At 37.5% G+C, this 21,378-nt stretch overlaps 1 protein-coding gene across 11 annotated transcripts in view; it reads right to left on the bottom strand.

The window, feature by feature from the left end:
• Window positions 1–21,378, bottom strand: part of LOC103619037 (poly(rC)-binding protein 3) — a 495,171-nt gene that overhangs the window by 280,669 nt on the left and 193,124 nt on the right. For 9 of the 11 annotated variants that reach the window (XM_017739090.1, XM_017739083.1, XM_017739084.1 and 6 more), the window contains one exon: window positions 9,950–10,006. The exons of the other annotated variants lie outside the window; for them this stretch is intronic. The gene's annotated coding sequence lies outside the window, so the exon portion shown is untranslated. The remainder of the gene's footprint in view (window positions 1–9,949; window positions 10,007–21,378) is intronic. 11 annotated transcript variants of the gene reach the window in all.

Genomic DNA, 21,378 nt, shown 5'->3' with positions numbered 1-21,378 from the left:
CAGTGCACTCAGCCTCCTTCAAATCCCTACACTGCTGCATTGTCAGTCACTGAAAAAAGAAGGTTCTCCAAGACTGCTGCTGTGGTCCCACCAAGTCAATGGGTGACACTATGGGGGAGTTAGAGGAGGTAGCTGTTATTCAAATGCTCAGGCATCTGGAGAAGAATATATGGGAAATATAGTTGTCAACATGTAGGCATTTTATGAGGAAAATACTGAACATATTTCTAATTGCTGACTCTCAGATTTGCAGTATGTAATAAGTGGAGAAAACTTCTACATTGCAAGTTCAAGAGATTGATAAATTGTAAACTGACAACAAGGAAACAGTTACACTGTTCTTGCGCCTTTTTAAAATTTAATTTTATTTAACTTTTACAAAAGCTAATCAAAACAATAAAGAAAAGTTAGTGAGTTCTTGTTTTATAAGTAAAGGAAACCTTTTCAAAAAGAAGAAGCTCATTAACATACTGATGACAATCTTAAATATTTCAAAATTCAAAAGAAATATTGGAGTAATTTAAACAATTTTCCACCTTGGAATTTCCACTTCTTATTTTTATACAAAAGAAAACAAAAAAAAGGCTTCTAGAGTGTTTGAGACTCCAGTCATAAAATGGGGAAAGCCGTAACTAGATTCAGAAAAAAATTAAACTGAAAGAATATATTTTGTAACTCACAAAATGCTCAAAGGTGTTTCTTTTTTTGTTGATTTTAACACATTATATAATACTGAACTAAAATGATGTCTTCAACAATGTGAAAAGTGGAAGTGGGAAAAATATCCACCTTGAATGAGGCCTGACCGTGACTTTGCATTCATGTTTATTCTCTACAGAAAGAAAGGAATGCATACTTTTTTATTTTTATGAGAAAGTACAGTTTTAGGGGAATGAAACATCACAAAAGAGTAGTGAAACAACACAGAACAGTAGCAAATGTTTAACTGGGAAATCTCTCAAAAGATTTTTCAATTTCACACTGCTCCAGTACCGTTTTTATCTGAACATCTTGTCTGTGCATTTTACAAATTTCCAAGCTGTTATAATGCTCCCAGACTGACAGTGCCCAGCAGAGCCAGGTAACAGTGGGGCCTCATTGTGTCTGCCACAGTACAAAACACAATGGCACATGTTTTATCTGCCCCAAATTTCTTCTAATCCAGCGGCTGTGACGCGTGGCTGACTGGTGATAACGCAATCACAGCTGTCAGACAGGCCCTTCTCCAGTGATGTTGTCATGATTTCACACATGGGTTTAAAGTAATACTTATCAATCCCATGCATAAAGGTTTTTTTCTGAAGACAATTATGCATTTGAAATCTCTCCAGCCACTGACTTTTCAGGAAACCCCATGTTACCTAAGCTCTTCTCTCGCCAGCGCAGCACACACAGAGCCAGCGTGCTCTGCAGCCCTCTGGAAACTGTCTAGGCAGAGTCCTTTTAGACACAGTTATTTCATTTTGAAAAAGCAGCTGAGGCTTTTTATTCCCTGTGTGGTATTTCAGCTCCCAAATTGCAAGAGATCATAATTTCATGAGAAGCAGTTTGGGAAGTGAACAAAATAAAAACCCAAACAAAATCAAAATCCCAGTTGGCTACTTTCTCTATGTAGAAAATAGTAACCTTACTACAGAAGTTGCTTGCTAAATATCTGAATTTACTGCCACACTACATAAGTGTCCTGGTTTTGCCTCCACTTTCCATTTTAAAAACGGTATCAGAATTTTTGCACGCTTGCTCATTTGCAAGGTTGGGCTCACCTGATAATCTTTGATAATCTTTGAATAATCTTTGATATCACCTTTGATAATCTTTGAATGATCTGTGAGCAACAGTCTCTGATATCCCACCACTTGACCACAGGTTTGTGGCTAAATACCTCTTATTCTCTAGACATAACTAAAAATGTATTTTAAATGACACTGATATAGAAGCAGTGCTGTTTCCACAGCTTTTACTCACAAAAGGTTTTTCTCCCTTCAAAGTTCATTCAGCATTCAGACAAAAAATGTGAAAGGTACTGCCTAGCAAGGAGGAAACTACTCCTAAAACTGATTTACTTAGGAGGAAACTTCTGCTCTGATGATGGTTGGTCCCTTTTAGAAAATTTTTCTCCAATTACTCAACTCTGTGCTTTGGCAGCTGGAGATGATCAGTCAAGTCTCTCTTCAAGCAGTAATAACTTTTTAGAATTTTTTTATCATACAAAACCCAGATATATGAATAATAGGCTGCTGCTTAGCACCTGCTTAATTATTACATTCAGGCTATATCTCTTCTACAGGCATTTTCAATTTATCTCTAAGAGGATTTATGGAATGGAGATGCTATTTAAAAAACAGATGATGAGGTCAGTGCAGCCCAAGGTATTTCATTTCAGCTTTTACAATTAACATGCACACTGGAAATGCTGGAAAGATCTCAGAAGAGCAATGGATTTGTCAAGTGCTCTGCCTGCCTCCCACATGCATTTTCAAGAGGAGGTAATGGAAGACCAACAGCAAGTATACCAAATCAGAAAGCCACAGACAGCTCTAGGAGAGAGTGCTGAGAAAAAAACATGCCACAAAGAAGCACCAGATACAGAATTTATTTATTTATTACAGCAATTTTCACCAGTGAAAAAGATCAGCTTTGTTAAATGGACCTTGTTGAGAATGAAGTGAGCTTCACTCTCTTTTCATAGTTAACTTTCAACTGCCACACTTTGGTGGCAGAACTCACTGAACTTGTGTCTGTTTTTAAAAGAAATGTGCCTTCAAGCATTACCCTTTGACAAGTATTATTATTTCTATCTCCCTCAGCAAACACAAAAAGAGCAGAATAGATGCTGTCTTATTAGAGATGGGGCTGTGTAGGTCAAAGAAGGAAAATACTAGGACATCCTATTAAACTGAAACTCCATGCACCGACCTGGAACCAGGGCACTGCTGTGAGAGCTGGAACTCTCTGGGAAATCCATTGCTTGTTTGAACTCATGCTTGGAAAAAGTCTCTAAAGTGAACTGAAAGCATAAGGATTTGAACAGCTCTACTAATACATACATAAGCTATACTATACAGGATGCATCCTGATGGAGAGAAGACATTATGTAACTATTGTTAAGGAAAAAAGCAGCGCTGAAGGGGGAAGGCAGAGTAGAAGGAAGGGAAGGAAGAAAAAGAAATCCGAAAAGCAGAGACCCAGGGGATGAATTAGTAGAGAAGAGTTGGTGGTTTCATTTTCACTTGTCTCCCCAGGCCTTGGTAACACCTATAGCTCAGCCTACTATATTTAGAAATGGATGTCTTCCTGCAGGTTTATTCAGTGGTTTGAACTGGAAAAAATTCTCTTGTTGGGGGAAGAGAAAGGGAGAGGGCAAAATACCCTCTTGTGCTGTGAAGACTGAAATTATATTTCAGATTCAACTAAGTCTGCAGTAGAATAAGACACCCGATTTTGAATCAGAACTTGGAGTTAAATACACTTACATAATTTCAGCATTAGTGGTTGGATACGAAAAGGCAGTCGTTTATTTCTCCATTTGTTAGCAGCTCCATTCTCTGAAAGGTAACTTGGTTTCCCAGACACAGTTGGCAGGAAAGTCAGATTTTTCAGTTTATGAGATACCATTATTTCCCTTTCCACCAGCCCTGCCACATATTTACATCAGAAAAAAACCAGCAACTCTTTGAAAATTACCAATAAACCAGAAACTCAAACAAATTTTTAATTCTAGGGAATAAAACATTTGAGTTTCTGACATAAAATGCCTTTTTTCCATTATTTGGATGCACCATCTTTATCTCAGCTGAATGAGAGAAAATTGGATCGAATTAAGAGGTGCTCTCAGTTACTTGATACCAATTCAAACGTAAAGCATGCCTGGAACAGATGAGTGCCTATTAAGCCTATGGAAAGGATTATCAGGTGATCTCAACCTATGGAAAGGACATCTGTATTCTGAGGGGGAGGGAGAGGAGGGGTTACTAACAGTAAATCTGAGTGGTCTGCTGGAAACTTTCACAGGGAGAGCACTGAGCAGCAAATACTGTCCAAAATGGATACAAATATGTTGTCAAGTCGCCCTGACAGATCCATTATGGGCGAGCAGCTTAGCAAAATGAACTCGATCTCAACTGTCTCACAATATAAATGCCACAAGCTCAGAAGGACCTGAGCTTCCAGTTCCCCCATCCCTTACTGCAAAAGTGAGTTGGCATTCAAGAGAAGCAGCAGGTCAAGGAAAGCCTTATTCACAAGAACAGCCACTCTGGGAAAGACCTTCCTGTTACATGCCAAATCTGCCACACTGTGAAAACTACATTTTCAAACACATATGCTCCCACAGTTGCTCTCTTCAGCTGCAGCTGGAGTTGCAAATTTCAATGCAAATTTCAATGCATTTACAGAAAACAAGTCATATATCTGTTTGCATATTCTGATTTCTCAAATTACACCAAAAATGTCATAGCACAGGACATTTTTTTCCTACCATGAACTAATGAAAGAGCACCAGAAGATAATGATCAAGTGGCGGTAGAAACTTGTAAAATGATATTTCCTCAAGGTATTAGCAGTAATACTTGCAATCTATGATGTATACATGGGACATATATGGGTAAGTGATGCTAGAGGTTTTAAAACATATTCAATTTTCAAAACCAGAATATTTAACACAAAGTTAAGTTTTATGATAACAGTTAAGGCCACATTACAATCTTTGCTCATGATTATGTGATTGTTCAGCAAAAGGCATTTCAGCACATATTTAAGTCTCATTAAAGTCTCAAGAATGAGAACCTTCTGTTTCGCTGAGCCATGGCATGAATAACCAGCCACACTCAAAGGATCTTCAGAGTAACTACAGCGGCAAGGCAGAAAGGTGGAGACTGAGAAAAGGTGAAGTACACTATCTCCACTATTCAGGAAGATTTCTCTTGCACTGTGATGAGTTTAGTAGGAAATTAAATAATCTACAAGATTTGCTATTAATTCTTCCCTTTAAAATTACTGCTAGAGCAGACACCAAAGTTTCATAGAGGATCTCTTGATAATTCAGTATAGTACAAATACAGCTGCATGTGTAGATCTGAGTGCAGGGACGTGTGGAAGAGTGTATCAGAGAAAAGGCTCAGTCAAATATGTCCTCCTAGTCAACACAATGAGAGACAAAAGTACCGCAGGTGCCCTCAGTGTAGAAAATACAGAGAACTCCACTTGTTAATTAAAATCTAATCCTGGCTTTGCTCCAAAAGCCATGTTTGATGCCACAAAATAGGAAGAATAGCAAGGACTTCCTCCTGTCTGATGATGAACTAGCTTAGTATGTTGCTCCTCAGGATGAGATACTGCTGCAAAAGTATACAAACATTTCATGCACAAACCAAATCACGCAAGAATCACTTTATATCTTTTTCTTTCTGCTCTCCACTTTTCCTCTTTTCCAATGCTTTAGCACAAGAGCAATCCACCTACTGGTGAGGTCTTACTGTTTTCCAGTTCCACCCAATAAATGGACTGACAGCTGCCACCATGGCTCCTAACCTTAGCCGAGGTACAACGGTGAGTTTCCTGCCATTGCAACCCAGCCAGCACCATGTGGCTCATTCACGGGGTGAGGATTCCTCAGTTACATCCAAGAGCTGGCCAACAGTCATCATACAAATGGTACACATTCTCTCATAGTCGCTTAAAGTCACCCGAGTATTTCAGCAACCATTTCCACTCCCCTTCCACTCACACATTTTTTAAAGCACATAGTGCAGTGTTTACTACAATACTTTTACTACAAATGCTTTGTAAGACCTACATACTGATGCCAATTCTAGCTTTGGAGGGTTTTTGAGATGGAGAAGGGCTTTTGCTTTCCTTTAACTGGCCAAGTCCTCACTGGCCATGATTTTTTGTTTGTCTGCTTTTGTGTTTTATTTTTTTTAAAACAAAAACAATTATATTATTGCCATGAACTCTGATTAGATATCCAATTTAATAGACTTTGAATTTTGCACTTTAGTCTCAAAGGACTCCATAATATTATTAGTACAATTTGTTGAAACTAAGTGATCTTCAGTTTTTCAGGTGCCCATATTAAATGAAAAAAGATATTAACTTATGGAAACATCTGAGCTTAGTTAACATTTTCAAATGATGACCTTATGAGACTGGATAAAGAAGCAGCCATTAACATAAACTGGTGGACTGCCATGAAACCAAAGGAGAAAGATAAAGAGATATCAAGCAGATTAGCATTGACTAAAACCCAAACAAACAACCCACACATTAAAAAAAAAAAAAACAAAAAACCAAAAAAAACCCAGCCTCCAGTCTTCAGTGTTTACTGCACATATAATGTAAGGTTGTTATTTTTACTGACATCTTTCTAAGCCTCTGCACATTGCAGTGCCCTCTAATAGAAACAACACTGTCATAGCAGAAGTAGCTTCATTTGCAGCTCTGTCTCCACTGAAACTTTATTTTTTGCTTTTTTCAGCTCCAAATTAATCTCTGGGGGGAACAGTACCCAATGTATGAGTGCTGAACCATACATAATGATATCACTTTAATAAATAATTCTAATAATTAGGTTAAAAGCAAAGCAATATGATGACTAATTTTTAAAAGTGAGTTCTTACATGTATAGTGCATATTCACTGTACAGTTTACCTCTCCTGTACTTTTGAACTACATGTGGATGGTGCTCCAAACAAACAACCCACACATTAAAAAAAAAAAAAACAAAAAACCAAAAAAAACCCAGCCTCCAGTCTTCAGTGTTTACTGCACATATAATGTAAGGTTGTTATTTTTACTGACATCTTTCTAAGCCTCTGCACATTGCAGTGCCCTCTAATAGAAACAACACTGTCATAGCAGAAGTAGCTTCATTTGCAGCTCTGTCTCCACTGAAACTTTATTTTTTGCTTTTTTCAGCTCCAAATTAATCTCTGGGGGGAACAGTACCCAATGTATGAGTGCTGAACCATACATAATGATATCACTTTAATAAATAATTCTAATAATTAGGTTAAAAGCAAAGCAATATGATGACTAATTTTTAAAAGTGAGTTCTTACATGTATAGTGCATATTCACTGTACAGTTTACCTCTCCTGTACTTTTGAACTACATGTGGATGGTGCTCCTTTATTTTCTCCACACAGCAGTTACTGGCATTATTCCTTAACAGAGAAGCAGCTTTTCCCAAATACCTTCAGCAGATTTTATTCTCTTCTGCCATCCTTAGAGGACCTGTCTGAACCTGGCCATTATGACTCCAATTTCATCCCCTTTGTCCTTTTGCTGTGTTCAAGCCATACAACTGATAATTAAGGCAGAATGAATCAAGGTGGGGAGTTGCCATCACAACAGGTAATTAGACACTAGCAATGAGAGAAACCCAATGCATTGAACCAGGGATAATGAAGGATGTTTTTAACAGTATTTTTTCACTTTCCCATCTCCATAAGCTTCTCATTGTAGCTCCTGCATTATAACCTCTGCCACTGAGCTCTCACTTTTTGGCTCTTTACTTCCCCCTCAGCTCCATATTTCCAACTTACTGGAATTTCATCTCCTGAAACAGCTGCCTGTGTGCCTGCCTCTCTTTTACAGCAAAGTGCTGCTCCTCTTGCAATAATAAAAGTCTGTCTATCCTTCTCCCCATATAACAAGCTATATACACATCAAATCCACTGCCTGACATCTATTTTCCTGGTGGATTTTAGGACATTAATTATGTTACTACAAAAAGTTTTCAGTGTGTTTATGGCTTGACAACATTTTTTGTGTTACAGACTGTTATTCTGTTACTCTGTTTCTGGTTTAAACCTGTGGTACAATCTATATTTCCATTTCCTCATGATCAGACTTTCCAGAGCATTGGACACTTGCTCCTGTCAGAGTGAAGGAAAGAAATGGTCCACTTAGATCTTAGATTTTTCCTCTTTTAAGGAAAGATTTATCTATAAAATGTCTTGATCTTTTATGCTACATAACAGATACTCATATGCACACACAAACACAAAGAAGAAAACCTCTACTGAAAAGATGAGCTCATGGAGTTCTCTGATATGAATCTTTCCCTTTCTGCAAGGAAGGACAGTGCCACATATTGCTGCAGCACCATTTTTCCCTTTTCTGCTTCCCACAAGCAAGAATGGATTTATCCAATCCATGATAAAAGGCAACATAGCAATGGAAAAATACATCAATTTGATCCAGTGTTCCCAATCACATTTCCATAACACACGTGTGTAACACCAATTTCTTTCAAGCACTCCTGCACTTTGAGTGCACCTCTCATTTGAGGCATTCATGCTCAGACCCCATTAAGTGCCTGCCTGTACAATAAATTGCAAGGTATTACACGCACACAAACTAAGTGACATCTTATCTAGGAAAGAACAAATTTCTGAGCTGTAAATCACAATGAACCGACATTTTAGAAGCTGCTCAATCCATGTGTGATACATAGGTCTGGATGGCAAACTCTTCTGGTGTTAAAAATATTATCATATGTTTTACCTTCCCTGTCATTAAATTTACTGTCACTTCATCATCCCAGTGTTAGTCTGGTGCTACCAGTTTGCCTTTGATGGTCTGTATCAATATGAATGAAAAATGCAAGTTAAAAATCCCAAACATATTTGATACCTTGAATAAATTGATCAAAGTAAAACAGGCTGGAAGAAGTGAAACTCTCTCCCACACAACTTCATAAAAAGAGAACTATGAAGTATGAACATTAAAGTTCCAGAAATTTATCATTATGTTCAGACTAAAAGAGAACACATGGACATTTTTTTTCCTACCTTCATTTTTAAATCCTAACTATAAAAATGTTAATGTAAACAGCAACATGTATTGTAATTAGGATTCAATATCCTACCAGGAATATATCTATATCTTGTCTAGATTACTTCAGAAAAAGTTACCTCGCAACTTGAAAAATGACATAATTAAATAGTCTTCTAAACTGCTTTTCAGAGATGGCAAACTAATAGCTATTTGTCATTTTTTTTTCTTTTTTATACATAGAAATTTCTACTGCAACTTTAAACTGCAGTTCCAACTTTTTCAGCTCAACTATCTACAATTAAATGCACTTTTCCACAATGCATTTATTTGATTGACGCAAACAGTGCAGGACACCATTTGCCTAACTGCTTCTGATTGCCAAAATCCTTCCAGGAATCATTTCCACGGTAGATGTTCCCATGATGAAGTGTTTCTGGAGCCTTACACAATCTTAACTCAAATCCTTTCACATTTTCTTCACTGTTTCTCTAGAACTGGGGCAGCCTCACATATTTCAGGGTAAGCAAAACTCCTGCTTGGTCACACCGCTGTTTCATAAGACCAAACAGATCTGTAGATGCATGCCCTAAGTATTAAACAATTGCCATGAATAACCAAATTCAGCAAACAGAACAATATGAAACGCTACCCTTACATTAGTCTCACTTTTATGTACTAGTGACACGCTTGGACACCTTTTTTAAAACACTGCACATTGATTAAATAGCCAAAGAGAAAAGAGTTCCATTATGTAATTTAGTGTTGTTGTCCATTACTACACCCAAACAATTGTCTATTAATGTACGAGCACATGGGCTATATATCAATTATCCCATATTTTATGAACTGTCTTCTCATAAGCCCAAATATCCTTTTTCACAATAGAATATCTTAGCACCTTATTTCAAGAAATAAGGTTTACTGAAGTTACTTTTTTTTTGTTAAATATCTCCTGATGTATATTTTTTCTACATAAAATGGTAATTTATAATAATTTAAACCTTGAAGTGTCATTTGGGAGAGATGGAAAGGGAGGCAAATTTTCATTTCACTACTACTGGTGAAAATGCAAAATAAGAAAGATAAGAAATTGCACTTAGACTAGCATAATCAAGATCAATATTTGTCATGTGCTGATAATGTAATAAGATGTGTCAAATTCAACTTACCTATCACATCAGATGTCCATGAGCCGCAGTTCTGCCTCAATCCGAAGAAAACTTGACCTGTTGAATATGAAGCAACACATTTTCACTCATGATGAAGTCTTGCCCTCTTTAGAACAGACTAACAAACCATGGATTTTTGTGGGGAAGAACCAAAAGCAGTTTAGCATCACACACGACTTATGATGCCAAAAATTTATTTTCACTTTCTGTTAAAATTCAAATACAAACAGATAACTTTGATTTCCCAGTGATCTATCTCATTTTAATATTTATACAGTGCTCTCTGGGGTCCAGCATCTGGCTCTAAGAAGTATCTCAGAAAGATGTACAAAAACCCCTAGAGGTTACTGATTGTTAAAAATTGGTATGCACAAATTTTTATAATGCTCTTTGAACAAATCTGCAAGGACCAGAAAACAAAACATGATTTTCTTGCTTTACTTCCCCTTGTCATCTTTGCTCCATTCTACATATTTTTTCTCTCAGAGTAAAGTCAAAAGAAGGGAATGGAAAAGGGAAATGGAAAGAAATAATGAGGACTGTCAGGGAGATGAGGGGGCTTTTTTCTGCCAACAGCATATCAATTGCATTTTTATAAAATCAGGTCTCTGAAAATCATAGCTGTCAAGTATTTAGTCACACAACCTGAGATCTTGAACAGTTTTGCTGAAATTTCTTGAGCTATAAAGCAAGACAAACAAGACTCCCTATCATCCTAGAAACCAAGTAGAAGTTAGAGGTGCCCAACACTCATAAATGTATGTAGAACATATTTATAATGCTGATATTCTTGAAAAGAAAACAGCTTTAACTCTCTATTAGCATGACAGTAATACAACATGAATGCGAGTTTGAGATGATACAACACGCCATCTACATCTTTCGGTGTACAGAACTGCAAGTGTGCTATATTACCTGCCTCCCAAGCGAAGCATGAAACATGAATCCACTGTTGCTGACTTACATTGTTTCACTGACTGCACCCAAGCAGCACAAGAAATCTTGTTTCAGAATAAGCAACAAAAAGATACACAAGTCAGGATCATTTAACCTATGACACCTGAAACTGGTTTTTTTTACACAATATCTATTAACGTTGCCCTTCCTGTTTTTCTTTTGGTCCTACAAATGCAGGAAACTCGACTGCATCAGAATGGGGTCTGTAAGCAAAGGCTCAATCCCATTTCTACTCACCTGAGTGGCAGAACTTCCATTAACTTGACAGGGAGTTATAGCAGTGCCTGAATGGCAAAAGGTATCCTCCAGGACCCTCTTTCTTGCTTTGGGCTAGAATGATATCCATCAATATTTCAGGATATAAGAGGAAGGAAAAAAAAATGTAGTTGTTTGGGAGAGCTGAGAGAGGGGATTATTTCCATGGTTTGTTTGTTTTGTGGTGAGCCATGTTTACACAGAGCTAAGTGCAAACAAGAAAGTAAAAACTAACACTGTTCCATGCAGCAAGGTTCTATTGCAACCAGCAATCTGGCTTTATAATGCATCAGGAAATTTGCTCAGGAATAATACTGTCACAGCACACTTGCATGGTATGAAGAGATGCAAACCATCAACTTTCTGATATTGCCTGTAAGCAAATTGCTTTGTCATGCACTTACACCTTCATGCCAGAGAAGAGTTACACATTCCTTTGTGCTGATTTGCATCACTTGTTTGCTATTACAACAGTTTTCCTAGGGAACATTTCAATAATTAAAAGAGACAAGCTTTAAGCCAGCTGGGCAATGCTCTGCAGCTCAGATTAGATGTATCCACTGTTTCCAAACAAACAACTCAAAGCTGATTATCCACCCCCACCCCTGTGAATTATACTTCACTTTGCTTTACACTTCCTGTGGCTCGAATGTCTTTGAAGTAATATTTGCGTTAGGTCCTCGGAAGCAATCAAACCTCTGTCTTTGAAACTATTAGGAATAGGAAGTGAAACCAGCTCATTTAATTCCCTGCTGTTCTCAGAAGGGTCCCTCTCTACATTTCCCTGAAGGTACACCAGTCCTGTGGGCTTCAGTGGGTGGTCCAGGCATTTGAGCAGGCTCTGCCATAGGAAGAGCCATGACTGAGAAGGGCTTTCACAGACTCTTTCTATGAGGGTCTGAAAACATTTTAAAGGTGGGTGGCAGGATAAACACTGGCATATTTATCTCATCTTTATAATATATTTGCTGAAGTTTGAAGGAAAAAAAAAATTAATGCTTTAAGATCCATAATGTCTTTAAGAATATTACGCCATGTTTTAAATCCATAGTGTCTTTCTCTTTATTTGCATTTTTGTTCAGAGGAAGGTTTACGAATCAAAATTGGCTCAATGAAAATATATTAGCAACATATTCAATCATTGATACATATGTTTATCTAGATTAAAAAAGTTAGCTTGAAAATTCACCAGGTTTAATACACAATGTTTTCCTTCTTTTAATTTCAACTGTATTTCCTCATATACAGAACAGAAAGCATTTCCTTTTTACATCAAGATGGAGTTCATGACTCAATATTCTCTTTCCTTCCTTCTTTCAAAAGACCACCACCTTTCAGTGCACAGTTATGCAATACCAATGATGGAAAAGGTCCACGAGCAAATCCTATTAGTTGTGCTCTGTGCTGTTTGTCTGCAATATGGCTGTTTACAACAGGGAATATTTTATGTTTGGACTAACCCATCAGAGCAGGAAACATATGATATGAAAGCTGATACAAATACAATTGGAAAAACGTGCAAGTCACACAAACCAACATCCAAGTTCTTAAAAGAGTTAAAGCTTGAAAAAAAGTGTAATTTTCTCAGTGAGCAAACTATTTGGCATGGAATGTTATTCCATTTTCTTCTTAAAGTTGTTTTACATTTATAGTATATATATATTGTTTTGTATTGTTAAATTCTCCCTCAAGTAACAATCTAAACACCTTCAACTCTAAGTTATGACTCCCTGATGTCTGAGGCAAGACATTAATTTATTGTTTCAAGTATGGGAAACAACAACAGTTCAGGTATCACAATGCCTCTAAAGACGAAGGCTTGTTTAGCTACTGCTCCATCCCTCTGCAGAGTTTCCCAATAAGCCAGTCATGATGGGATAAGCAGAGCAAAACTACATGTCCTGGAGAAGAAGCTGCTCACCTTCATGGGAAGGACACATAGAGAGCAAAAGTCATGCAAGGCAAAGACAATGTGGGATTCCTGTGGTGGAGACTGCCCTGTCTGTGGCTCCCAAGGAACCAGGCACCCTGGGGAGATGTTGCTAACACAAATTTTAAGAGAAATCCCATGATGCTGCTTCTCTTTTCTGCCACTCTGTAGGGTGATAGAACCCTGTGATACAGCAATTCCAGTTTCATAGCTGTGGTACATCAGGAAAGAATAACCCAAAGCCAAAACCAAAACCCAAACCACAAAACACATGTGGAAAGATAAGCTCTTGATTTGGGGCCTAAATGCAATATTTTTAAACCTTACAAGCCTGCACAATACTAGAGTTATTACCCAAGAAAAATTTTCACATTGCACTGTTTTCTAGCCATGAAACGCTGTAAAGCCCAAGATAAGGATTGCTTCTTTCATCCCGAGCACCAGGAGACCACTGGCAATTTATCTGAAAGGAGAGGACTTTAGATAGAAACAAAAAAGGCAGTGTTGATTAACATAACTCAGTATTTTCTTTTAAAAAAAGTTTAATGTAACTGAGAAATTGAAAGTTTGGGGATATGAGTTATGCACTGCCTGTGCACTCAGAAGATACACAATTAACATGAGCAGTGCAAGTTTTTCCAAGACTGCTTCTATCTAATGTTCATTATCTATGGACTTCTGAAAAAAAATGGAAAAGCAAAACAAAAACCCAGCTTACAAACCAAGCCAACTACCCAAACCTAAGAGATTCTACCTAGTTAGATTGAGTAGACTTGCATAAAGGAGAGGGGAAAAAAAGCAAAAACCTTTCTATAAAACTGTTGTCATAATGTTGTAATACCATTTTACAGCTGAGCCAGTGAAGACTGCTATATTCTCCTTATGTTCCTAAGAAAATACACACTTTTTTAAAAAATAAAAAGCAAAAAAAAAATTGGTTTTACCAAGAAACATTGAATTTCATGGCTGGCATTTTTGAATGTTTTATCTTTAAAAATGGTGCTACAAGAATTTGGACCTTGTTAATTCCCTAATGTGACCCTGAGAAACATTGCAAGTTAACACATTTAGATAAATGAGCAAACAAGTCAGAAGTGGGGGAAGAAAAACAGCTCTGAAACACAGCTCTGCATCACAGTTACCAAAGGCTACAACTAAGATAAAGTTGCTAAAGACATCAACAGCACAATGCTTTACATGCATTCAAAAACATCTACAATAATTGATACTAGATTAATTAACATTTTCCAGTATCATAAGTGAATGAAGTAAACTACAATTACTGCGCAGACACATTTCTGACACAGCAAAGTGGAAGCTATTGATGCAAAACTAAAAGGCTGACAGCCACAAACTGGTGAGGTCAGGTAACACATTCTGGAAACAGTGATGCAGCACCTGCATTGTGGCAGAGCATCTGTGCAATCAGAGGCATGACAAAACTCACAGGAGCCTTGCAGCTATCAGGCTCCCACGGATCACTTGGTGAAGGAATGGAAGTAAAACACACTGCATGTCAGGGACAGCATTAAAATGAAGCATTTAAAAATTAGTGTGTGAAATGATAACAAATGCAAAAGTGTCTTGAGCGCATGTGGGCCAGATACTTGGTAGTGCCAAGCTGTGCTCTCACAGAGCTGGACTCAGAGAGGAGGTCTGCAGGCGCTCCCTTCAAGAAGGTGTCAGTTTTTTATATAGTTCTTTAACAACTCTGTTTAAAAATCAGATAGAATTATAGATACTAAAAAACCTGAAAAAAATTAAACACCTACATTTCAGTTTATATATTTACATATTTAAGTAAAACTTTATGTGACAAGCTTTTGCCAACTATTAAAATTTGAGTCAGACTGGACCATTATATGTGTTGATCTTGTGGTAGGATGTTCTTAGTTCTGTGGCTTTTCTCCTTTATTAATAAAATTTTTATCCCTTTATTTTGTAAAATAAAAACTTATTTTATATCAGGTAATAAAACTAAATTCCTTGGGATAGCAGCAACAAAATCTTTTAGCTTCCTAATTTTCTTCCCCATAAACTCATTCATCACTTCATAATTGCAAAATATTAAAGGGCTAATGTAAGACCCAAATACAGATGACTTTAAGAAATCTTTGTTGCCTTTCTAAACACTTTACCATCTGTTCTGTCCCTGCTTGTCTGATTTCAGAACCTAAGATCACAGCTATATGTGAATGTGTAGTCTCTTTAGCCTTCCAAACCAGACATACAAATAAACTCTCAGAAATAATACTCAAATAAAGGCAAAGGGCTCGAGATTGTCATACCTGCTGAAAAACCTCATTGACAATCACTGACTAAATCCAATATACACGTTGACAACTTTAGATCTATGCATTACGTTTTGGGGAATAAATGCCACTACATAGTTAGCCTTTATAGAGCAAAGCTTTTGTTTTGTATATAAATCTGCGTTTAATGAGCCTTGAAAGAGATGATTGCTAAATAACAGCCTGCTGCATTCAAGCTCAACTGCCTCCAATTATATTGTTTATAATTATATAATTGTACAATATAATGTGTGTCCAACAATCCCTGAGTTTTATTACTGCACAGCACTATGACACCAGTGTAAATCACCTTTTCACTTTCACAGTCAGCCTCTTTAACTTTGCTTAGTCAGCCAACACAAATGCACAGAGAACTGCACTTTTGACTGCTGAATGCATCAAACCAGCTTACCAGCCTCAGCAGAAATAAGAAAGTAATGGAAATGGTCAACTCACAAAGATGAAAGGGGGAAGAAAGGTACTGTCTATACAAGGAAGTAAGGGAGAAACAAAAAGAAAAAAACCAATTAGTTCAAAACCCTATATAGAGTTTGTAATTGCTTCTTAGGGTGTTTCTTGTTGGCAGATACTTCCAGATATTGTGCCTATCCAAGATACCCAGGAGAACAAGTGCAAAGCAGTTAACATTAGCAGGTAATGCTCTTTGTATTATTCTTACTCCTATATGGATATTGCAGCATTTGCTGTGATGCCACTAAAATTAGTAAAAATCTTATTAGCAAACACATCATTATGCTGTTAAACACCTACACAAACCTCTCATTGTTCTCTATATTCAAACAGAATTTCTGCTCTCTCTTCCATCATTTGAAAACTAACCCAACTTCCAATCAGCAATTAATACAGTAGTATTCAGAATATAATTATAACTCCTGCCACAGAAATTTAAGCCCCAAAGTCATCCATAAAACACCTTTTTGACTTAATAGGGGCACCATTTCTTTGTTTTGAAGTTTTGTTACACACACCTTCCAAAGTAATAAAATTCTTGTTTTTAAATGTGGCTTAAAGCCCTCTGCCTCCTTCCTCTCTTCAAGCACACTCTCCACACAGGAATCTCTTCTTCAGTCCCAGAAGTCCTTACACCCACACCACCTGGCCTTTTAATCAGTGAAGTTCCAGTACTGCAACCCCCTATCAGAAGGGCTCCCATCAGCACACAACTACCTCCCACACTCACCCTCCCTTGTCTTTGCTCTTGGCTACTTGTAACTTTGAATTGGCCTGTGATGACTTTTAAAGCTTGCAGCTTAGTTTTACTCCAAATCAATACACTGAATGTTGACAATCTGAAAGTTTGATCTTTTTAATGTTTTTGGAGTTGTTGTGTGGCTAGTAGTTGAGCCCTTAAAAGGGGACTTTAGGCGTAGGGCTTCACGTCTTATAAACTACTGCAGTCTGTCCTCCTCCCTCATCAACATTTTCACACCTTTAAAATGGCTGCACTTGGAGGCACCTGTACAGCAAGATGCCTCTTCCTGTGCTTGACGACTCAAGTCACTGTCTTCTGAAATCCACTGCTATTGTTATTCTTACAACTCTGAGAATTTACTAAACTGAGGGAAGCTGGTTTAAAACTAAGATTAATTTTTTCAGCATTACCAATAAAATTACTGCAAACCCCTTTTCGGGTCCATTGGTGCCTTTTCCTGGTCTTAAAATCAAGAGTCATACACGTTTAGAAGGGGAAAAGGGATTTTACCTTGGTATTTATTTTAAGGATCCTTAGGTGCACACATCCAGGTCATATGCATCGAGATGCACCCTGCTGAGTATGCCCCAAAAGATCGGGTATAACACTATAGGTTTTACTAATTAGCATATCTATCAAAGATTCCCCAATGAGAGGCTCAAGTGAGCCCCCTCCCCAAGGAGCCTTCCCCTGGATGGTTTTATCTTGGTTTACAGAATGTGTTCTGGAGAGGACCTTGGGGTCTGGGGCACACTGATCCCTAACTACGAAGCTTCTAAAATGTTTAGTCTCTCAGCTTGACAAACAAGTCCAAGAATGTAGGCAAAAAAGCACTGAGAATACAGAAGTTGTAAAAAGGTACAACAGGGGTATAAAAGAAAAGGCAAAAAATCTTCATGGCATCACCATTAACTCCAATATTGCTCATCAGTTCCTAAACAGTCCCTTAACTAGAGTCTATGACTATGGAAAAGCAAGGCATCTGAACTTCTCTTCAGTTTAAATGCTCTTTGGGAACTGTAGACTAAATTAAAAATCAACATTGAATTATAATTATGTAGTTATTTTAAAATAATAACTGCATCACTTTCTTTGATCTTGAAATGTTTCACCATTTTTTATCAAACAACCCACTTTTATATGCCATTTCTTGTAAAGATTCCTCAAACTGATCTTAATACAAGTGTTTGTATTGTGTTGAATAGAAAAATGTCAGGTAGTGGAAAACATGATCACTGTCTCATAGTTTTATAAAACTGGTTGTTACAGCAAGATATCCCACATAAATGACAAACACACCAATATTAACTTGCATTTAGATTTAGCAAATCATTTCCTATAGCCCAGCAAACTTGTTTAAACAGAATCCAAGCAGAAGCCAATTAAAGGAAACATCCAGGGGCAGAAGGGAAATGGTGCAGTGAAGACACACTGTCCCCCAGCCACTGGTGCTCTTGGCCACTGCACCTGGGCCTGGCAGTGAGGCCACAGGGAAAAGCAATGTGCTGTCAGCAGAGGACATAGCACCACTTTTATTCCCAGCACAGAGATCTCCACAGCTTCCAGATCCCCAGAACTACTCAAATGTATTGACCCAATTTCCAACTGCTGCCCTAACTAAAACAACTGGGAGAGTTTCTCACTGTGTCCTCCCCAGGTGCTCAGCCTCTTCTGAGGTGAGCATCTGCACCTTGCCTTGAACGCTGGTGCTCATTACAGCAACAGGAACGATAATGCTGATGGAAGAGACACTTTCTGCTAAAACCTGAGAACATAAATACACCTTAAATTGCTAAAGCTGTTAAATAAAATAGGATATTTCTAAAATTCAGAGTACTTTCATTTGCCATCTTGTTTCCAAGTCTCTGGGATTTACTCTTCTACATTTACAAGCTTTCCTCTGCAAAAATAATGGCTACATGTTTTGGGCTTTTTGAACAAGTTAGCAAGGGTTCAAGTGTTATCCTCATCCTTCTTCGATTTTGCTGCAGGGGAAGGAAGGGCAAGCCTTGTGTGATCTGCAGTAAGGAGAAATGACCATTCCGAGTGTGGAACCTTGAGGACATTACCTGGGAGCAACTCCAGAAGACCCCACTGTTCGTAAGCAGTGCCTGGTGCATGAAATGATGACTCCCTGTGTGTTTCAGCATTTTAAATAAACAGGCATCTGAGCTCTTCTCACCTGGCTTGTTTTCAAGCAGAAAATTAGGTCCCAGCAAAAGGGAGAGGAAGCACTTGGTAGGAAACGGAAAGGTAAGGCAGGGGCAAATTTAAAACTGTCAGGGGAGGCAAAACAAAACAGGTGAAAATTTGTTACTAACTGAGGAAAAAATAGATATGAGAAAAAAACCCCAAACCAAAGCAGGTTATATGTTAAATTTTGGATCAGTTTTCTTTCACAAATATAAACATTACCTTTAAGAGGCTTTTCCAGTATATCTATCTGGACTTCTGCAAATTCAGAACTGTCATAATAATTTGGGTTTTCTCCATGTTATTTAAAGGTTGTTTTCCTGACTGCTAGACATGGACTCCTTGGACTCCAGAAGTTACTGACTTGCTGCAGAACTGCTTCAGAAGATAAATTTTTGTTCAATATTAATTTTCTTTCACTACCCCTATCTGGAGAAGTGGCATTGTTAAATGAAATAGTCATGGCTCTAAAATAAATAAAATGTGTTTGTAAGCAAGAATGTTCAAATAAGAATGTACACTTCAATTCAAATGTAAAAAAAAAATAGAGAAGGTAAAAACAACAGCAGACAATTATGTCAAATTTAAGAGGAAAGAATGTGTCTTCTTGTCCGAACCACTGATAAAGGCCACTTTCCACTCAGACGTATAAATTGACAGTAGATAAGAAAGCAGCTGAAAAGAATGTGCATTAGATATTAGAATTTTTGCTGAGAAATAGAAATCCTGCTACTGTGTAGATGATAGACATAGCAAACACTTCAAACGGATCTCATCTTACTATACACACATTTGTGACCTGTTGTTTCCACAGGCACTGTTACCAGATGCAGCAATTTTCTGGTTGGCTTTTCCAGCTACCTCAGAAAAAGATCTTCCTTGTCAATCTGCAGAAGTCCAGGAAAATGTACTTTTAGCATGCCAAACTGTATGCACTTTAAGCCCTGAATTTGCAAAAGCTTAAAAGAAGTCTGAGCAATAAAAGCCTTCTATAATTTATTATTTTTCCCAGAATGTGGGGGATAAAATGCACAATTGAAAGACTTCACACAGTTATATGCAGTTGCACACCCAACAGCTCTATTGCTGACACAGAGGTCTTGGCTCCTTTGACTTCCATCTCAAACAATCTTTGAAAAAGTGCTCAACTATCACCAAATTTTGTATAAACTACCTTCCCGCACAAAGTTAAAGTGTTACAAGAGGGTTAAGTATTTTTGCTTCAACAGCTTCATCACAAAATCTATCTCCATTTAAAAAAAAAGAAGTTAGTGCATATGAATGTAAGTTTCTTACTTCTCGTTTCCTTGAACAGTCTTGTACCAAAAATTTGCACAATAGGTTGTTTTAATTTATTCAGATTTACACAGAAAGATTTCAAACACATTTTACCATCTCTATCTTTCAGGTAACCCAGAAAAACTGAAGGGAAAATGTGTTTTCTTCTCCTATTTGGTGAATATACATTGATTGAAACAGAAGTGAAAGTAGAAGTCTTTATTTATGGGTTCATCAAACTGCTTTAATCTGATTCAGAAAAGAGCCTGTAGATGCCACAACGTATTTGAATGCATGATGGCACAGGTAAAAAAAAAAAGAAAAAGTAAAATCGATGAGGTCCATTTTAACCGAACACGCTAAAATATTTCCTAAAAGAAATTGAAATTAAGAAAGAAAAGTCTAAGTTAGGAGTTTTCCCATCAGTATTAGATTTTGTTCTGTACTGAGGTTTATGTCCTTGCTGACAGCTGGCAGGTAAATACATTACTGCAAGCAACCAATATACATCCCTTGATCAATCACTACAAGTCCACATCAGGAATTTAAATGTTCACACCTTCTTTATACAATAATTTTACACCTGCTGAAAATATCCATCTCTCCATGCTTTCTCTCCACAATCCTTTCTTTCCTTGAAAAAATAGTTTCATTACCCAGTGAAAATTTTATTAGCATAATTTTTAAGGCTATAGGGTATCAAACAGTCATTCATGATATCACAGATATAATAATACATCATTCATCCATTGGTCACCCACATTTTGACTGTGCCTGTCAGGCAGGGATAGGTTTAAATATTACAGAACCTGAAAGTGAACAGCTTTTCCATCTCACATGTAAAATATATATGATTCCAAAGCCTGAATTCCTGGATGATATACTGATACCAGGATCAGTTGGCTTTCCACATGGGATTCATCTGCAAGAAGTCTCAAATCTTGTCAGCATAGGCATTCTAGGACCTCCATTTTCCACAGCGGCATATTTTACTATTGTTACCTAATAGAACAAAAGAGCTCTCTCCTGCCTCTGTAGCACTAAGAAGTGCTGTTCCTTGGTCATGCTTGCTGAGCCCTCTGCTTGTGCCATGAGCAAGAAGGATTACTTCAATGGGCAATGATTGCTCTCAGGAGGTTTTAAGACTAATTTCAAGCTTCACCTATGCAATCAGATCTTGCGTCATCTGGCAGGTATTCAAGAGCCCAAAATGCCCACAGCCATATGTCTGGAGCCTGTGCTGAAAAGGATCTTCAGCTTTTTGGAGTGAAGTTCTTGCAGGAACTGAGATCCACCACTGAATGCTTCTCTC

Source organism: Corvus brachyrhynchos, unplaced genomic scaffold (genome assembly GCF_000691975.1).
Source record: "Corvus brachyrhynchos isolate BGI_N302 unplaced genomic scaffold, ASM69197v1 scaffold7, whole genome shotgun sequence".
Classification (NCBI taxonomy): domain Eukaryota; kingdom Metazoa; phylum Chordata; class Aves; order Passeriformes; family Corvidae; genus Corvus; species Corvus brachyrhynchos.
Note: the sequence above shows the minus strand (reverse complement) of the source record. Positions and strands in the feature narration are given on the sequence as shown.